Here is a 19170-nt window from a genome sequence, read left to right as displayed (position 1 = left end):
TTTCTGCTCCTTTGAATTAACTAATGCTGTGGAAATCTCAGGCAACTGCTTTAGCATGTGACTGAAATGAGTCCAAAGGAGAAAAGTATGTAGAACATCATTTAATTAAAATTTTGAATTTTTTTCTCTCCCACTTACTATCATACTAGCTATTAGTCATTCAAACTAAAAGGACTGTTTCATGTTTGTTGCTGTCAAAGTAACCACATTAGGCCACTTCAACATCTTCAGAGATGTGTGGTGTCTGGAGCCATATTGTTCTCTGGGATCAGTCCCTTCAGTATGCAGCTCTCAAGCTCCTGACCTTATTTCAAAGCTATCTTTGGCAAACTCAAAAACTCATAGGAAGACTCTGCTTATATTGCTATACATTTAGCTCTTAAGGAATGATGGTGGAGATTTTTTTTTTGTTCTCATACATGTGGTTTTGCATTTAGCTTGGGGAATAGGGCAATAATGATAGTTGGAGGCAAAAATCCATTCTACTTTAATAATTTTATTTTATTTTTTTTTTTTAATTTTTTTTTTCAACGTTTATTTATTTTTGGGACAGAGAGAGACAGAGCATGAACGGGGGAGGGGCAGAGAGAGAGGGAGACACAGAATCGGAAACAGGCTCCAGGCTCTGAGCCATCAGCCCAGAGCCCAACGCGGGGCTCGAACTCACGGACCGCGAGATCGTGACCTGGCTGAAGTCGGACGCTTAACCGACTGCGCCACCCAGGCGCCCCATTTCTACTTTAATAATTTTAATGCAATGCAAGGAAAAGCAAAACATAGAAAAGTTTACTTTTCAAATTCTAAGTTGAAGATGCCACATTGGGAAATCTTTTTTCTTCTACCTGAATTATAGTCCTAAGACATTAAATCTGATCATGTCACTCTCCGGCTTAAAAACCTTTGTTATTTCCAATCTATAAAGAACTTACCAAATTCAACACCCAGAAAACAAATAATCCAGTTAAGAAAGGGGTAGAAAACATAAACAGACATTTTTCCAAAGAAGACCTACAAATGGCTGACAGACACATGAAAAAGTGCTCAACATCACTCATCATCAGGGAAATACAAATCAAAATCACAGTGAGATATCACTTCACACCTGTCAGAATGGCAAAAAATTAACAACTCAGGAAACAACAGATGTTGGCAAGGATGCAGAGAGAGGGGAACCCTCTTACACTGCTGATGGGAATAAAAACTGGTGCAGCCACTCTGGAAAACAGTATGGAGTTTCCTCAAAAAGTTAAAAAATAGAACTAGCCTAGGACCCAGCAATTGCACTACTAGGTATTTAACTAAAAGATACAAAAATACTGATTAAAAGGGGCACATACCCCTCAATGTTTATAGCAGCATTATCAACAAGAGCCAAATTATAAAAAGAGCCCAAATTCCCATCAACTGATGAATGGATGAAGAAGCTATGGTATATGTATACAATGGAATATTACTCAGCCATCAAAAAGAATGAAATCTTGCCATTTGCAGTGATGTGGATGGAGCTAGAGTGTATTATGCTAAGTGAAATAAGTCAGTCAGAGAAAGACACTACGATTTCACACATATGTGGAATTTAAGAAACAAAACAGATGAAAATAGGGGAAGGAAAGGAAAAATAAGAGAAAAACAGAGAGGGAGGCAAACAATAAGAAACTCTTAACTATAGAGAACAGAGGGTTGCTGGAGGGGAGGAGGGGGTTGGGCTAAATGGGTGATGAGCATAAAGGAGGACACTTGTTGTGATGAGCACTGGGTGTTATATGTAAGTGATGAATCACTAAATTCTACTCCTGAAACAAACACTATACTATATGTTGTATGTTAACTAACTTGAATTTAAATAAAATCTTGGAAGAAAATAATCTACTTTGTCATTTCCTCATAACCTACAGAAGAAATTCCAAATTCCTATTAACATCTAATTCCAAAGCATCTTTCTAATCTCATCTTCTGACAGTCAAATACGCTTAATAACTTTAGACTTAAGACTTGATCTTTATTCTCTGTTGATTGTTCTTTAGTCATCTTTGCCCGATTTCTGTTCCCAGAGCTTACAAGATTTTTCTCATTTTATGGTCCTCAAAAAATTCTGTTCCCTGTTATCTCTCCTCTTCACCAAATTATTTCTACTCATCTTTTAGGTCTTGGTAGTAATAACTAATCACTAATACATAGTCACCATCCTTGATCACAAACCAGTTTAGGTCTCCTTTTCCCTTCATGATATTTATTATCTTATAGTTAAATATTTACTTAATGTTTCCTCTTCCTTGGACTGTCAATGTTTAGAGAAAGGAATAACATACATTTTAATTCACCACTGTATTCCTAGCCCAAACATACTTGGCATTCAATAAATATAAATTATACAGGAAGTAAAAGACACCAAAAATAAAAACGCTCTCTAATGACTATCAATGACTTAATATTTATAAAATTAATCTTCACTCAAACATCCCTCACAAATTTATTTAACATGTATCTCACCCATTTGGGTCAATTTCTTCATTATCTTTGATAATGTGTGCTCAGTTGTTTCAAATGTGTCTGCACATTGAAAACACATGCAGCCTTTAAAAAATAGTGATTTCTAGGTCCCATTCCCTAAGATTAATTTAATTGGTTTAAGTGCAGCCTAAGAATAGGAATACTTTTAGAAATTGCCAATTGTTTTCAGTTAAGTTTGAGAATCAGGCTGGCCAACAGATGAATATTTCATTGTGGAATAATGTAAATAATATTCAAAATAAAAATATGTAGTGACTGCAAAGTGAAACTGCAAATCTTGCAAAGATGTTCATCAGAGAAGAAATACAGCGTTGGAGAACAGAAAAAATTAACAAATCAAGACTTTGCAATGAGACTGTATAGAAACCAAAGAGCCAAAAATTGGCAGGTACAACAGTTGATATGGTAGATTATTCAAAGATAATGAATTGAATAAAAAAAAATAAAGCAGGGGAGCCTGAATGGTTCAGTCAGTTTAGTGTCTGTCTGACTCTTGATTTCGGCTCAGGTCATGATCTCATGGTTTGTTAGATCGGGCCCCATGTCAGGCTCTGCACTGACAGCATGGAGCCTGCTTGGTATTCTCTCTCTTCCTCTCTCTCTCTCTCTCTCTCTCTCTCTCTCTCTCTCTCTACCTCCCCTGCTCTCTCTCTCTCTCTCTCAAAATAAATAAACATTTAAAAATAATGTAACAAATAAAAATAAAAAGATAAAGCAAAGTCCTTAGGAAATTTTCTTTGCAAAAATAACCCCCACTTGTTATAATGGTACCACAATATTAAAAGTGATGGTGCTATCACAATATCTGATGTGAAAAATTACTCTTAAAAAACATGCAGTTGGGGTGCCTGGGTGGTTCAGTCAGTTAAGCGTCAGACTTTGGCTCAGGTCATGATCTCACAGTTCAGGGTTCAAGCTCTGCATTGGGCTCTGTGTTGACAGCTCAGAACCTGGATCCTGCTTTGTATTCTGTGTGTCTCTCTCTCTCTCTCTTTGCCGCCCCCCCCCCCAAAATAAATATAAACTTAAAAAAAAATTTTTTTAAACATGCAATTAATTCCTTCTTCTAAGAATTAATGCACATTTAGAATTACAAATAAAATGCTGCCAATTATATACTTATTTTTATTAATTATAGTTTTAATTTTTTAAATTGAGTCAAAATAAAATCATTCTTCCCATTGTTTACCTTGAAATTTTTATCTCCATCCACTTAGTATACTAAAATATAAAAGACCTTGTATTATGTGACCTTGCCAAAGGTGCATATTAGAGACAGTTCTACTTTTTTCCTTTCATATTTTTATACTGTTTCATTTCCTTGCCTCATTACAATGGTTAGGACCTCTGACACAATGCCAAACAGGATGAAAGAGCATGGGCTTTAATTATCTTGCTCTCTATCATGGAAAAAAAAAAAGCATTAAGTATTTCACTACTAGATATGATGTTTGTTAGGTTTAAGTTTTTCAAAGATGCATTTTTCAAATTTAGGAACTTACTTTCTATTACTAGTTTGCTGAGAGTTTTTAATTATGAATGGGTATTGTCAAGTATTTTTTCTATATTTATTGAAGTGATCATATTCTATTTCTCATCTATTATGTTAATATGGTAAGATTTTCTAAATGTTAACCTTGCATTCCTGGGCTAAACCCTACTTGATCATGATATACTATTCACTTTTTATATTTCTGGATTTAATTTGTTGATGTTTCATTAAAATTTTTTTGCATCTATGACCATGAAGAATATAAATCTAAAATTTTCCTTTTTTATTATATTTTTTAGGTTTAGTAATTGGATTATGCTGTCCTCATGAGGTAGGAATTGTTCTCCCTTCCTCCATTTTTTGAAAAAAGTTCATGTAAGATTGGCATTATTTCTTAAATGTTTGATACAATTCACCAGTGAAACAATTTGGGTCTGTAGTTTTCAATAGAAAGTTCTATTTTTTTAATTAAAAATTTCAATTTATTTTATAGCTAAGGTGCTATTTATGTTTTCTGTTTCATCTTGTGTCAGTTTTAATAGGTTGTATTTTTCAAGGAATTATCCGTTTCATCTAAACACTAAAATTCTTTTTTTTTTTAATTTTTTTTTTCAACGTTTATTTATTTTTGCGACAGAGAGAGACAGAGCATGAACGGGGGAGGGGCAGAGAGAGAGGGAGACACAGAATCGGAAACAGGCTCCAGGCTCTGAGCCATCAGCCCCGAGCCCGACGCGGGGCTCGAACTCATGGACCGCGAGATCGTGACCTGGCTGAAGTCGTACGCTCAACTGACTGCGCCACCCAGGCACCCCTAAGCACTAAAATTCTTTAGGCATAAAGATTTTCATAACATTTCTTTATTGTATTTAATCTCTATAATTTTGTAGTGATAATTCTTCTTTCATTCCTGCTATTCATGAGCTGTGTTCTATTTTTTTTTTTTTACTCCTTACAAAAAACTAAATAAATAAACTTTACCTATAAATTTTTCTTGTTTTTGGTAGTTTATTATAAAGTGCCTAGGTGCACTTTTCCTTGCATTTCTCCTGCTTGGAGTTCACCAACTTCTTAAATCTGTAAATTTATATCTTTTAACAAATTTGGGAAATTTGGGCAATTATTTCTTCAAGTGTTTTTTCTGCCCTGATATTGCTCTCCTTTTTTCCTGGGACTTATATATGTTAGATCTTATAATATTGTCCCACATATCCCTAATCTTGTATTAATTTCATTTCCAATTTTTTTATGTTCTTTGAATTGAATAATTTCTGTTGATGTATTTTCAATTTCACTGACTTTTTCCTCTGTGATCTTTACTGACTGGCCCATCAAGTTATTTTCTTATTACAGATACTATATTTTTCAGTTTTAAGTTCCTATTTGGTTCTTTTTGTAATTTCTCTCTCTCTCTCTGATAAAATGCCCTATTTTTTTCCACACTTCTCTGATTCTTCATGCGCTGAGTAATTTTGTATTATAGCTTAGATACCATAACCATTATGTCATGGAAACCAGATTATTTTATAATTCTCTAAAGAGTGTCACTTGAGTTTGTTTTAGCAAGAAGCTTACTTGCTTAGACCCAAATTGCATATTCCATCTTACTGCAGTGGGAAACAGCTCAAATATCTGTTTAGTTCTTTTAGGCTTACCTGGGCTTCTTAAAGCCTGTCATGTGCATGCATTGTTTGGGGATCAGACACTGGGGCAAAGTTTATACATAGAATTTGGGGTTCTCTTTCTGTGGCTCCTTCTTTTCCAGAATTACCTCCTCACTTCTCAGTAGCTGTGGTTGCCCCAAAGTCTGTTCTGGTTCTCCAGGCCAAAAAGACTCTTGATTTTTCTATTGGAGTTTTATTAGCCTGGCACAGACAAGGGCCTACCTTCATGCTGGAAACCTTAAAAATGACCACCTTACCCCATAATCCTTCCTCCTTTCTTCCAAATGCTATCTCGCCTCAAGATTTAGCTTGTTTTGGTTGCTCTCCAGTATCTTCAGATAGTTGTTTTTTGAGTTTTATCCAGAGTTTATAGTTGTAACTCCCACTCAATTTTAAATGGGTTAATTAAGTGCCCTTTTCTCACTACCAAATATCCTGATAATAAAAACTTCTTGTATTGCATTAAAGAATGATTAAATGACACCATTTAATCACTCCTCCATGCCTTTGCATATTCAGAATACTTCTGCCTACAATGTCTTTAATTCTCAAAACCCTACCAAAAAGAAATTTTCTATTCCCAGGGGCGCCTGGGTGGCGCAGTTGGTTAAGTGTCCGACTTCAGCCAGGTCACGATCTCGCGGTCCGTGAGTTCGAGCCCCGCGTCGGGCTCTGGGCTGATGGCTCAGAGCCTGGAGCCTGTTTCAGATTCTGTGTCTCCCTCTCTCTCTGCTCCTCACCCGTTCATGCTCTGTCTCTCTCTGTCCCAAAAAATAAATAAATGTTGAAAAAAAAAAATTAAAAAAAAAAAAAAGAAATTTTCTATTCCCATTTACATATTTAAGAACACAGTCAAGTTTTGCCATCCTCTAAGTTTTAAATACCTAAAATTTCAACTGAGAATATTTAAATTGGAACTAACTCAGATGTCTGTCAATATAACAATATAACATAGTATAATATACTACATAGAAGAAAATAAGGTAAAGCCATATAAATTGACAGAGGTCTAAGTTGTAATTTTAATGAAAAAGATATGTAAAATATAATATGTGTAAAAGGGAGAAGTATTACTTCACACAAAATAAAACTGAATACTTCTATGTAATTGTGTATAGTTGTATGTGATCATATAGAAAGAGGTCTGGAAGAATACAAACCAAATTAAGGAGAGCAATGATGTTTGGGAAGAAAAATATAACTTAGGGTGGGGAGAGACATTAAGGAAAATTTCCTTTACATTTTTCTTGCCAATAATTATTTATTGAATATTTAATAATTTCTTGCTGTATGCCAGGCACTATTCCACAATAAGAAAGTATTCATGTTTTACTTGTATAATTTTAAAATATTTTTAATTTTTTTAATAAGAATGTAAAACCTCACTAAGGAGAAATTGAAATAACAGAAAATCTCTGAGATGCTTAAAAACATGATCCTTTATCTTGTCAGTGTACCAGAAGCTCCGGAGCCTTTTAAGTATAAGTAAATGAATTTAGTGTTATTTTTAAATCTGTTCTCCTCGAGATTAAATTCTTTTTCTCCAGATCTGGAACCAATGAAGAAACAAACTGATTTATCTTTTTCCCCCTCATAATACACTCCCATTCTCTTATGTCAATTTTTCTGAGGTTTGGGGATGGCAAGTGAAGTCTAAAGTTTTTCTTTGGGGTAATTTCAGGCATCAAATGGCTGCCACCAGATAAAAATACACCAATTTTCTTATTCACATACTAAAGTAAGCATGACTGAGGAAAGTAAATCTGGCCTTTATGAACTTCATTCTTTCTTCACAAAATCAAGGAATATGTCTTTGTCCCTTATGCTGTTGACTCTCCTCCTTTTCTTAGCCAGTTGCTACATAGACGAGATCTTCTTTTAAACTTCAATTCTAAAATAACTTAGTATAATTCAACAGTTGAATCTTTCTCCCCAATTCCTTTTTAGAAACAAGGCCTTTATTACCTCAGCAAGGAAGCCCATTCCATTTTTAGACAACTGTAACTGTTACAAAGTGTTTCTTCTGCCACTCCTGTGACTCTGGCTCCTTGTGACTTTCACTGCTAACTCAGGTTTGACCCTCCAGAGTATACACTCTCCCTATGCAGCACTGTAGCCATTTCAGGCAGCTATTGGAGTCTCTTAAAACTTATGTTATTCAGGGTAAATATGTCTGGTTCTTTTAACCTATGAGAAGCTTCTGCCAACTGCCCTAGAAATAGTGAAAAGTTGAATTTCTCTGCAACCAGACTATTGGTCCAATTTAAAAATATAAGATTTGGCTTTTACTCTAACACAGCACACAGCCTTCTTGGCTAATCATTACATATACTCCTGGCATTGGTCTTCAAATAACTATCCTTCCACTTGCCTGCACACATGTATATGTGCAACATACACATTGTCTTCCACTATTTCTTTGAAAAAAAATCTTTTAAATGGGCACCAGAAGGTATTCATCCTGAGTTCATGTGACTTAGGTTGCCACCCAATGAGCTTGTACCCTCTGTTTGATCACACGAGCTATCATTCATTCACTCCAAATTATAGTACTTCATTTTTATAAGTTCACACCTATTTCTCTTTATTTTTGAACCCCTAAGATATCAGGCAAGAACTAGCCCCATTAAGCTTCATTCATAAGCCTTAATTTAGAATAGGCTTAGCAGTGTGTCTGTTATATGCACTTAACCATCTCAGTTCCATTTTTTGGAGATTGTTAACTATTCTCCATCTCTAGGAAATTAGAAAAAAAAAATGTTTAAGTCTGGAAAACCTATAGAGGACATCCACCTAATTGATCCTGGTCCTTCTAAGGAGGGTCCTTATAGAAGTACCCTCCAGTCAAAATCTTTTTGGAGGGGTGAAAGTAGAGCAAATATAGTCTGGCCTAGAAAACTATACCTATGATTTTTTTTTTTTTAAGTTTTAGTCCAAGTTCCTATCTGATTTCTGTCCCAGTTTTCCTAGCCATGAAACAAAGTTAATAAGATCCCTACTTTAAGTATACCACAGTTTTACTCTAAGAATTGTATAAGATAGTATGTGAAAAAGTTCACATGAAAGTATAAAGTATAATAAAAATGTAAGGTACAATGTTATTAATAATAATGGAACCTTCCATGACCACAAATGAAGCACTCCATAAATTCTCTCCTTTTAACACCATGACATTTTAATTAAATTCTCTTTTTTTATCCTCTCTTTTACCTCCTTTTCCCACACCACCAACCAAAAAACAACATTTCAGCATAATCTTGTAGCCTTGGACTTTAATTACAAATGCCAGCAAAGATTTACATAGAGTACAACGTTAAGTGTGTTCTGATATTTTGGAAACCCCAGCCCTCCTCTCAGACGGGCTTCTTTTTTTTTTTTTTTTCTATTTTTTATAACCTTTTATATATTCTCCTTAAAAATCAGACTGCCTAACAATATTATAGCAACTATCACCACTTTTAATATTTTAGTTATAGTTACCCACCTTGTAACTCTTACAAGTGACCTTAGGGGTTTCCTATGTGAATGTATCAGATATATTTTCTCAACTGTATGTCCTAAATTTTTCCAGATTTTTAGAGCCCATTATAGTGTTTCCACATTAAGATTATAGCCACTGGGGCTGCTCTATAAGTTCATAATTTGAAAGCTCAGTTCTTGCATCCAGGAATGGAGATTTCCCAGAATGAGAAGGCAAAGTGAAAAATAAGCACCAATAATGGAGAAAGCTGTCAAATGTTCTGCAGCTAGATGGAAAAAAGCAAAAGGGTCCCCACCACCTCCCTCACCCCTTTGCTAGCATTAGGTTGCATAATTTTACTGAAACAGTATATACAAACTAAACAACAAACTCCATTTTTATGTAAGTTTCCTTCTTTCTCTCAATCTCCCTTTCTTCTACTTTCTCATTCACTACATTCCTCTCCTTAATAACAGCAAATATCTATTGGATGCTTGTCATGTACAAGGCCATGTGTGCTAAATGCTAAGGTAGATGTCTGAGAACACAACAGACCAGTCCAGAAGGACAGACATTTTTTTTTAAAAATCGCACAAATAAATACATAATTTAAAACTGCAATATCTGCTTTGAAATAAACTAGAGTGGGAAGCAAGATCTTTGCAGGCAGACAAGATTTGAATTGGAAGGATCAGAGAAGACTTCCCTGAAGAAATGACATTTAAACAGGGACCTGAAGCACATTCTGATAGAGTGGGAAGAAGTGTATTCCAGTTGAGAAGACAGCATTACAGTGAAGACCTCGGAGCAGGAAAAACATAGAGGGTGTAGACCATAACAGCAAGCTGAATCAGAAAGAACCATTGCAAAGGTTTTTGCAGGGGCCAGATTGTGCAGGAGCTTTGAATATTATAATAATTTTTTGTTTTAACTAAAGTATAATAATAAGCCAAGAAAAGATCTTTTTCTTGGATCTCAACGAATGGTAAGTGGGGTTTTTCCTCCTATATAATGAACATGGAATTTAAGTATAGGTATAAAGAAAAACATGGGAATGATAAACACCAAATTCAAAAGAGTGAACCTGTGGCACAAAGAGAGGAAGATATTAAATTAAGAAAAGTTCACAGGAGGCTTCCACTGTATTGGAAAGGTTTTATTTCTTATAAATACATAGATATTTTAACCTACATTTTATTCATTTTTGTATGACTGTAATTTTCATAATAAAATGTTTTAAAGGAATTAACAAATGCTAAGAATTCACCACTTCATTTCCTTCTCCTCTTCTTCCCCAGGTTCATATTAAATATTCCAACTTTGAGAATGACAAGCACACGGAATTAAAGAATCTCCCTTCTTATATACACTTGGTTTCCTGAGCCTTTATTTTCTAGACTTATAGCATCAGATGTTAGAGGCTCTTCCATTAGCTTCTCTTTTGTTTTATCATACACTGTAATCCTTGTGGCTTTCCAACATCCACAGAGTTAATAGGAGGATTAAATGAGATAAAGCATTTATTATAGCATTTACCACACAAAAGCTCAATAAATTTGAACTATTGTCTTCATTATTTCACTTATTGTGGTTTATATTCTCAATCCTAAATATGGTCCAGAACGTTGGAACTAAGAAAAAGCTGAGTGTATATGGCCAAATAGTGTTCTGGTGTTTTGAATGCATATACTACATATATTCACAAACACACACACAAATACATGCATGTATATATATGTATATTATATATTTCAAATATTGAATCTATATTCAATCTTAGACACACTCTTTCTGTGCTCATTTAAGCATTAAATAACAAAATGTTAATTTGAGGCCTTTTTATTGCCATTAAAGAAATACCCTTAAAGAAAAGGTTAAAATCCTGCATTTGATGATGCACAATTAAAATATATGGTAAGCTCAGTAAGTTTGTTAATTTCTCCTAAATACAATGCTACACTGAAATGATTTATGGTTGCCTAAAGCTGCAATAATATTCAGTACCATCCATACTATGTTTAAAAGGCTCATTTTTGTAATATCGAGTAATTCATGCAAACTTCAATCTTATAGAATTGCATATTAACATCAAAATTTCTTCTACAACAGGAGAAGCAGTCTTTGATGCAGGAACATTATTAAAATCTTATCTTTTCACTTAATTTTCTTTGTACAAATAGCACAGATCCTCTCATTTCTCTTTCCTTCCAATTCACAAATACAATAAAAGCTGTCTTTAGAAAGGACCTTAAATGAAACATCACGATGAAATGCATGCTAGGACCCAGAAAATAAGAGAACTTATGACAGTTTTTGTTACCTAGAAGTCTGGAAAATATGTCACTGAATTTTATGTGAATATTATATTTTAAATTATATTTTCATACCTAAGAATTCACTCATGTGAAAAAACAAGCTTGTCACTCGATTCTTCAGTTTGAGGTCTGGACTCCAATTGTTTTAGTAGTCATTCCTCCATGCCCACTTCCTTGTTCTTAATCACAAATCTAATCATGTATTTTTATAAATATTCAAAATTAAATATATTTATCTACTTAGGTAAATACTTTTCAGTTAACTTTTACTGATAGTCTAGGTAGAGAACTCATTAACAAACACATTTGGAACTTTTCAGATTTGTTCTGGCAACTTGTAAATTCATATTAAACTGTTCAAACATATCAATATTCTACATGCTTTTTTAAAAAAAAAATGAGTAGAAAAGATTAATTCCAAGTTTTGTTTTACTTACCAAGCTCTGCCATATTCCACCTCCCGGCCTGAGCAATGTTATCAGCTCTTCGGATACTCATTCTTGCTAAGTAAAAGGATATTTCTTCTCTAGCTGGATTAATAATCAACTTTCTAGATAGTTCATTTGTAATTCTCTTCTGGTTAACCCTTAGCATTACAGCAGTCTGCCCAACTCAAGCTAATCAATTTATGAAGCAGGAAGAAAAGGGGGAAATTCAATTGTGCAGATAACAAATGGAAAATAAAAATGAGGGACAGTTCAGATTAGGCACAAAAGAACAATGAGCCTTCCTTTCATACACTAAAAGGTATAAATCTTTATGTTAGATATTACAAAAGCACTCAGGTCATAAAGACAAGGAACAAGATACATGAAGAGAGAAATATAACAGACTTACAACAACACCAGTTCAGTGCATAGAAGCCTGTGTTTTCTGCCTTACTTACATGCAGATAAATAGACATCAGCTTTGGGCTAGGAGATCTATTTTTCTCTTAGTAAAAATGTTAGTAAAAAGGTCTAACTTTCAGGTCCTAACTGCTTCCTCTCTCAACAATTATAATGCTTGATCCCTTATCCTACAATAAGTACCATCTCAGGCTTTATGGAAATTTTCTCAAAATGTGATCTATAAATGCTTGCATCAGAATAATCTGGGCACTTGTTAAAAATATAGACACCTGGGCCTCACCTTAGAAATCTGAAGCACTCCAGGTGATTCTTAGGTAAACTAAAAGTTTGAGAGCCACTGCTCTAAGACCATTTCTGACCTCCTCTAAAGGAGGCTCCAACACAATCCTTTCGGACTCAGAATGAAATCAGTTACTCCTGATACTAGTTGCTTTGATCTTCTGTTTTGACTCTAATAACTTGGATTCTACCTTGTTTTCCTGTATTTAAATATACCAATTCATCTAAGACCATGACCTTTACATGATCATGGTAACCTTTCGCTTGTAGTTGACTCAGAAATGGCAATCTGTCCTTTAACTACCCTTGGTGTCTATGGCCTTATTGTGACTTACAGGTATAGGTATTGGTATAGTCCACCTATCCTCTAACTACCACTTGCCCCAGACTTTTCTTTCTTTGTCTACCTTATGAAACACTTTAATCTCCTGTTTTATGCCTCTCTTCTACATACATGGACCTGGTGGTGTTCACTGTCCAATCTTTTGGCTAATGCATTTTGCCTGTTATATTCACTTTCTTCTAAGGCTGTTCCCATCTCAGTGGACCTCTACCAATCAGCTCTGTGCCTGTTACTATAGAACAGAACTTGCCTACTCACATCTAGAGATGTGAAATGGACAACTAGCTACTAGATGGACCTGGCAGCCACTGGTTTCACAAACTGCTACCAAAGTTCATGTTTGTAGTCAGAATAAAGAAAAAGATAATGACTATGGGGGACAAGGGGATAGGCAAAATGGGTGAAGGTGAGTGGGAGATACAAGCCCCATTTACAGAATGAATAAGTCATGGGAATAAAAGGTACAGCATAAGGAATACAGTCAATGATTTTGTAATGGTGTTGTAGGGTGACAGATGGTAGCTACATTTGTGTGGAGCATAGCATAATGTATAGAGTTGTTGAGTCACTGCTGTATACCTGAAATTAATGCAATATTGTTTGTCAACTATGCTCAAATAACAAAAATTAAAGATAATGACTATGAAAAAAGAACTAGGGAAACCTAAAGAAAAGTCCTTGAAAAGTGGAATAGTACATTAGGTAAGATAAAGTGAAAAAAAAAATTTAATTCTAATCATTTGCTTTTATTTTCATGGAACCTATTAAGAAAGGCCAACAGAACAATGATTATTTGACATGGAGAGAAGGTTTAAGTAAAAGAAAAATAATATTGGACTAGTAGAACTCCAAAGACTTGGATTTCTCACGGCCTCTATCAACTCCTAGATTTGTGATCTAGATTCCGTCTCTTAACAGTTTTCTGCCTCAGTCCCTAAATACATATAATAAGCCACACCCTCCATGTCTAGGATCATTCAGATAACTAAACAAGATCATATTTATTAAAAATCTTTGAAACTATAAATGCCATATAAATGTAATAGATTATTAATATATATTATTTTATAAAGATTATAATTAAAAACTACTTCCTCCCCCAAGTTTTTATAATTAAAAACTGTTTTGTTTTATTTTCTTTAAGTATAAACCATATACATTGAAAGCAATAACAGAAGTTTGTAAAATGTCTTTCCTAAGAAAATTTCAGGAATAGGACCAATAACAGTTGGGGCAGAATAAGGTAAAATCATCCCAAAATATGAGTAAATAATCAGGTTAACCTGAGTTTTCCTAGGTCAGATACAAACCTTAAAAGTCTTACCAGAAGGACGTTTACATGAGGAAATGGTTCATTTGCATTGACACTGGTGATATTTTTCATCCAGAAATCTCCCTAAAACTACAGTTCAGTGTGACTTCAAGCAGCAAAAGCTTAGGGCATTTGTTGCAAGACATTTAGACTGTATCCAACATAGTCTAAGATTCAGTCAAGTGTTATGATTTCATTTAACTGGATAATGTGTACCTATTAACATTCAGAAGACAGAAGTCCTTAGCAGGTATACAAATTGGTTGATTAAAGTTACCTGTGTGAAGAAAAAAAGGGTTGATTCTTGACTTTAAAAATGGACACTTGCATCTTTTTAATTTTAATAAATGAATTCAACAAATACTATTGAGTACTTACTATATTCTAGGCATTGTTCAAGACACTGGGGAATATGAGTGACTAAAATAGTCAAAACTTCTCTGCTATGTAGATCTTATATTCCAAGAAATATAAGGGAAAGATGGCAAATAAATTTAATAGATATACAAATCATACAGTGTGTTAAAAGTTTATAAAGGCTATAGAAACAAATAGTATGGCATTAGGGAGATTAGGAACGTTTGGAGGGTGACAATTTTAAAATAGAGTGATCACTTTTCTAGGTATTTACTCGAGAAAAAACCCACTAATTCAAGAAGATATATTGCAGCATTACTTACAATAGCCAAGATACACACACACACACACACGCATAAAGAATGAAATCTTGCCATTCTTGACAACATGGATGAATCTAGAAGGTATTATGGTAAGTGAAATAAATCAGACAGAGACAGATACCATATGATTTCACTTATATGTGGAATCTAAAAAACAAAACAAATGAACAAATGCACAAACAAACAACAGTAACAACAACAAAAGGAAAATAGACTCATACATATAAAGAACAAACTAGTGGTTGCCAGAAGTGAGGGGGTGGGGGGATGGGTGTAACAGGGTTATAACTTCAAGTTATAAAATAAGTCACAGGGATGAAAAATACAGCATAGAGAATATACTCAATAATATTATAGTAACTTTGCATGGTGACAGAAGGTAACTACACTTATCAGGTAAGCAGTTCATAATGTATATGATGGTTAAATCAGTATGTTGCACACCTGAAACTAATAAGCTATTAGATGTCAACCATATTTCAATTAAAAATTAATTAATTTAATTAATTAAAATAGGGTTCTCAAGGTAGACCTCACTGAGAAAATGACATCTAAGCAAACACTTGAAGGAAGGAAGTGATGATATTTGCTGTGATTCTATAATCATAAAAGGTTTTTCAACCAATTTTTAAATTTTACCACTTTAATAATAAATGGAAGATATCCTTATAAATTAACTTTCATGTTTATATTTCATATTATATTATACTTCATGTTATATTAGTGAAAGTTTAATATAATAGTGAACATTAAAAATTGATACTACAATGCTAAAACAAATTACGGTACATCCATATGATGGTATATAATACCATGATTAAAAATCATGTTTTCAAAAACCAAAAACATAGGAAAATACAATAAAATGATTTCTTAAATATAAAAATATATCTATAGTATGAGCCAATTTTGAAAAAAAAATTTCATTTACTCAACTATTTTTCAAGTACCTACTATGTGCCATGCACTGTTCTGGGCACTGGAAAGAGAGCAGTAAACAAGCTAGACATGTTCTTTCTTCTCATACACACACAGATAAAATACTGAAATAAAATATAGCATAATGTTACTAGAGCATGATTTTTTTATTATGAAATAATAAGGTGAAATTGTGGATTATTTTCTTTTCTCCTCAATGCTTAAATATAATCCAAAATTTCTAAATATATCCTGCATGATTCCAAAAATAAACTATAGCATATATATTGATCTAAATATTATGGTTTATATTTGCCTTGGGGTGTCTGTTTGGATAAAGCACAAAGTTACACTCATAATGTTCTGTCAAATGTATATTACATTTTTCAATCATATACTGATCCTTATATCGCATAACATCTAATAAGGTTGGATAATATTGGGTCCCTTTCTACTAATGCAAAAACTAAAAAATGAAACAGTTAACTAATTTGCCACACTAGAAAAGAAAAAGTGTTTATAATTATAACAATGTGTACGAAAGTATCTCACACAAGAGTGTTTATAATTATAACCATGTGTACGAAAGTATCTCACACAGTTCCTGCATCAAGAAATGTTGCAAATTCTGGACGCTATGCTAGTACCTTAGTGTACATCTCTCTCCAGTTATGCTGTGGTTTTGTATGGGGTTTTTTTTGTCAGGAAAAAAAAAGTTTCATTTGTTTAAAATTAACCTTTAGGGGCACCTGGGTGGCTCAGTCGGTTGGGCGTCCGACTTCGGCTCAGGTCATGATCTCACAGTCTGTGAGTTCAAGCCCCGTGTCAGGCTCTGTGCTGACAGCTCAGAGCCTGGAGCCTGCTTCGGATTCTGTGTCTCCCTCTCTCTCCGTTCCTCCCCTGCTCATGCTCTGTCTCTCTCTGTCTCAAAGATAAATAAAAGCATTAAAAAAAATTTTTAATAAAAAAACAAAAAATAAAATTAACCTTTAATAGTTATAAAAAAAAAATCTGATCTGATTCCCAGCCCCACCACTACCAGATATTAGCTTCCTTCCATCTCCCTACACTCCTTAAAATCACCATAAACACGTTAGACATGCTCGTTTAATGCTTCTTCATTCTTCCTTTGATTTCAAGTTTTTACATTTAAAAGTATAGCAAATGGCAGCTATTGGTCTACGTCTAACTAGTTGGTTTACCTTAGGCAAGTCATTTCAACTTTCTAGTCTCTTCTTATTTTTCAAATTCAAGAGTTGAACTAGATGATCTCAAAAGTCCTTAAACTCTAGAGTTTCATGATATTATTATTTCATGCCTAAAATAAATTAAAAGAACACAGCTTCTCAAAAAAAGGCTACAGCAATAAAGACAATTGACTAGAAAAAGTAAGAAAACAAAGCCCTGGGATTAAAAGAAAATTTGAAAATCTCTCCAATCCCCTGGACCAAGTCCAGTTTCAATTATACAAAGGTTGTTTGGGGACAATAGAGAGCAAGAAATATGAAGGTTCCTTTGATCATCAAAAGATGATCCTTTTGCTTAAAAAGATAGTGTTGCTATACTCTTTCAGGTTCTAAAGCGCGCGCTCACACACACACACACACAGCCACAACCACAACCACAACCAAGTGTTTTAATATTGATGTGGAAGGAAAATAGAAGCCACTTATTTTGCTGAAATAAAAGCATTTCAAACCCAGAGAGGGTGATTTGGTTTTGAGGAGTTTTATGCAATAGCACTGTATTTAATCCTTTCCTATCACCTCCTCTCTAATACAAAACCCCAATAGCTCTTAAAATGGTAGCATTTTCTTAAGTACAGAGAGAAAAATTTGTGTTGCTTTTGCAGCAACATCTAAACAGTTTCCTGTAAACTTTCTGTGTGGAAGTCACAGAATTTATGATAAAACCCTGTAGAGTGGTGAAACAAACTTCTTTCATATTTATCATTCATTTTATTCAGTGTGCATTTGAAGGAAAACCTTTTAAGAACACCAATAATGTGAGAAAGCTACAACAACTAAATTTATTGTTAAGTATAACATCACTGGTCCTCCTGGGAGTTCAGGAAGAAAGCTTAAATCACATTTCCTAACACATTGGAGAGCTTCCCAGAGATGTGATGGCCCACAGAGGCAAACCGTCCAAAGCACACTGGAATCTCAGAGATGGTGACAAAGAAATATCACTTCGTTTAATAAAAGCAAATTGAAGTTACCCTTTTATTTTTTTAAACAAAGTACAAACTCTCTCTTACCCCATTTTTCTCCTTTCTTTCCCCTGCCCCCTCCTGTTTCACCTGACTAAACTGTAGGTATTTGTTCCATCACCTGACTTAGGGGCTGGCTAGAAATATTAGAAAAAAACAATCTACCATTGTTACATGAGACAACAACCTTTCATGTCCTTGAAGCTCACCATGACCTTTCATCTTTCCTATCCCCAGTGGTCTCTCCTAACAACTAAAACTACACTCAGTTGGGCTGAATTCCAGATTGTCATAAAAAGAACCCTGTCCTTTCAAAACAAAACCAATTTTTACACCAAGGTGGGGGAGAAACACAAGTCCATTGTTCCCTCACAGATGGAAGTTGGAGTTACTAAGGCAACTGCTCTAATCCTCCTTTTTACCACCTTTTTCACATCACTGGCCTATCAAGTATGCTACCTTTTAACTCATAAGCTCAAAAGCTGGTAGTCTAACTGGCTGCCCTAATTAGCTACGATTTTCACACTACAGACAACATGATGAGCTAATCGAAATTTGCAAAATAATGACGTACCTCCAGCAAATATTCCTCCTCCTGAGGCCCAGTCTTAGAATAACAATAATGAGACCATTATTAGAGAAGGGCATTAAAATGCTGCACTGCTGCTAAACAGAGAACTTAATTGTTCTGGTCTTGTCCATTGAATCAACAACCTATTGTTGTGGACTTGAAAAATAAAGGACTGGAGAATGGGTGCCATGATGATTGGTCTGTGCGGCCATACCGGCACTCTGTAGAATTGTTTTCTTTTGAAACTCTTGATGGACTAGTAGTTTTGTTTAAAAGTAACATAAAAGGCGATTGTCTGGATAAAAAGTCCTATTTATTGAAATCCTTAGAAGCAGTTGCATGGATTTGTTCGTGACCCCTGAGATAAAAACATAGTGACCATAATAACACCATTTGTAGAGAGCCCTGTTACCACTGCCTACAGTAACATAAGATAAGAGACAGTCTTTTCTAGCTACTGTAGGAGGAAGGAAGTACTTCTGAGCAGAAAGCAAGAATGATAAAAGGTCAAATACTGGATAAAGCTCATTAATCTCTGAAAGGGAGACTTTTAAAAATAATG

The 19170-nt window shown here is 34.4% G+C and overlaps 1 protein-coding gene across 28 annotated transcripts in view; it reads right to left on the bottom strand.

The window, feature by feature from the left end:
* Window positions 1-19170, bottom strand: part of SOX6 (SRY-box transcription factor 6) — a 717975-nt gene that overhangs the window by 427974 nt on the left and 270831 nt on the right. Inside the window, exon 1 of one of the 28 annotated variants that reach the window (XM_086677896.1) lies at window positions 11880-13966. The exons of the other annotated variants lie outside the window; for them this stretch is intronic. The gene's annotated coding sequence lies outside the window, so the exon portion shown is untranslated. Of the gene's footprint in view, window positions 1-11879; window positions 13967-19170 lie in introns of those variants that run through there. 28 annotated transcript variants of the gene reach the window in all.

This window comes from Puma concolor, chromosome D1 (assembly GCF_028749965.1).
Source record: "Puma concolor isolate L17-30 chromosome D1, mPumCon1.1.hap2, whole genome shotgun sequence".
NCBI classification, from domain to species: Eukaryota; Metazoa; Chordata; class Mammalia; order Carnivora; family Felidae; genus Puma; species Puma concolor.
Note: the sequence above shows the minus strand (reverse complement) of the source record. Positions and strands in the feature narration are given on the sequence as shown.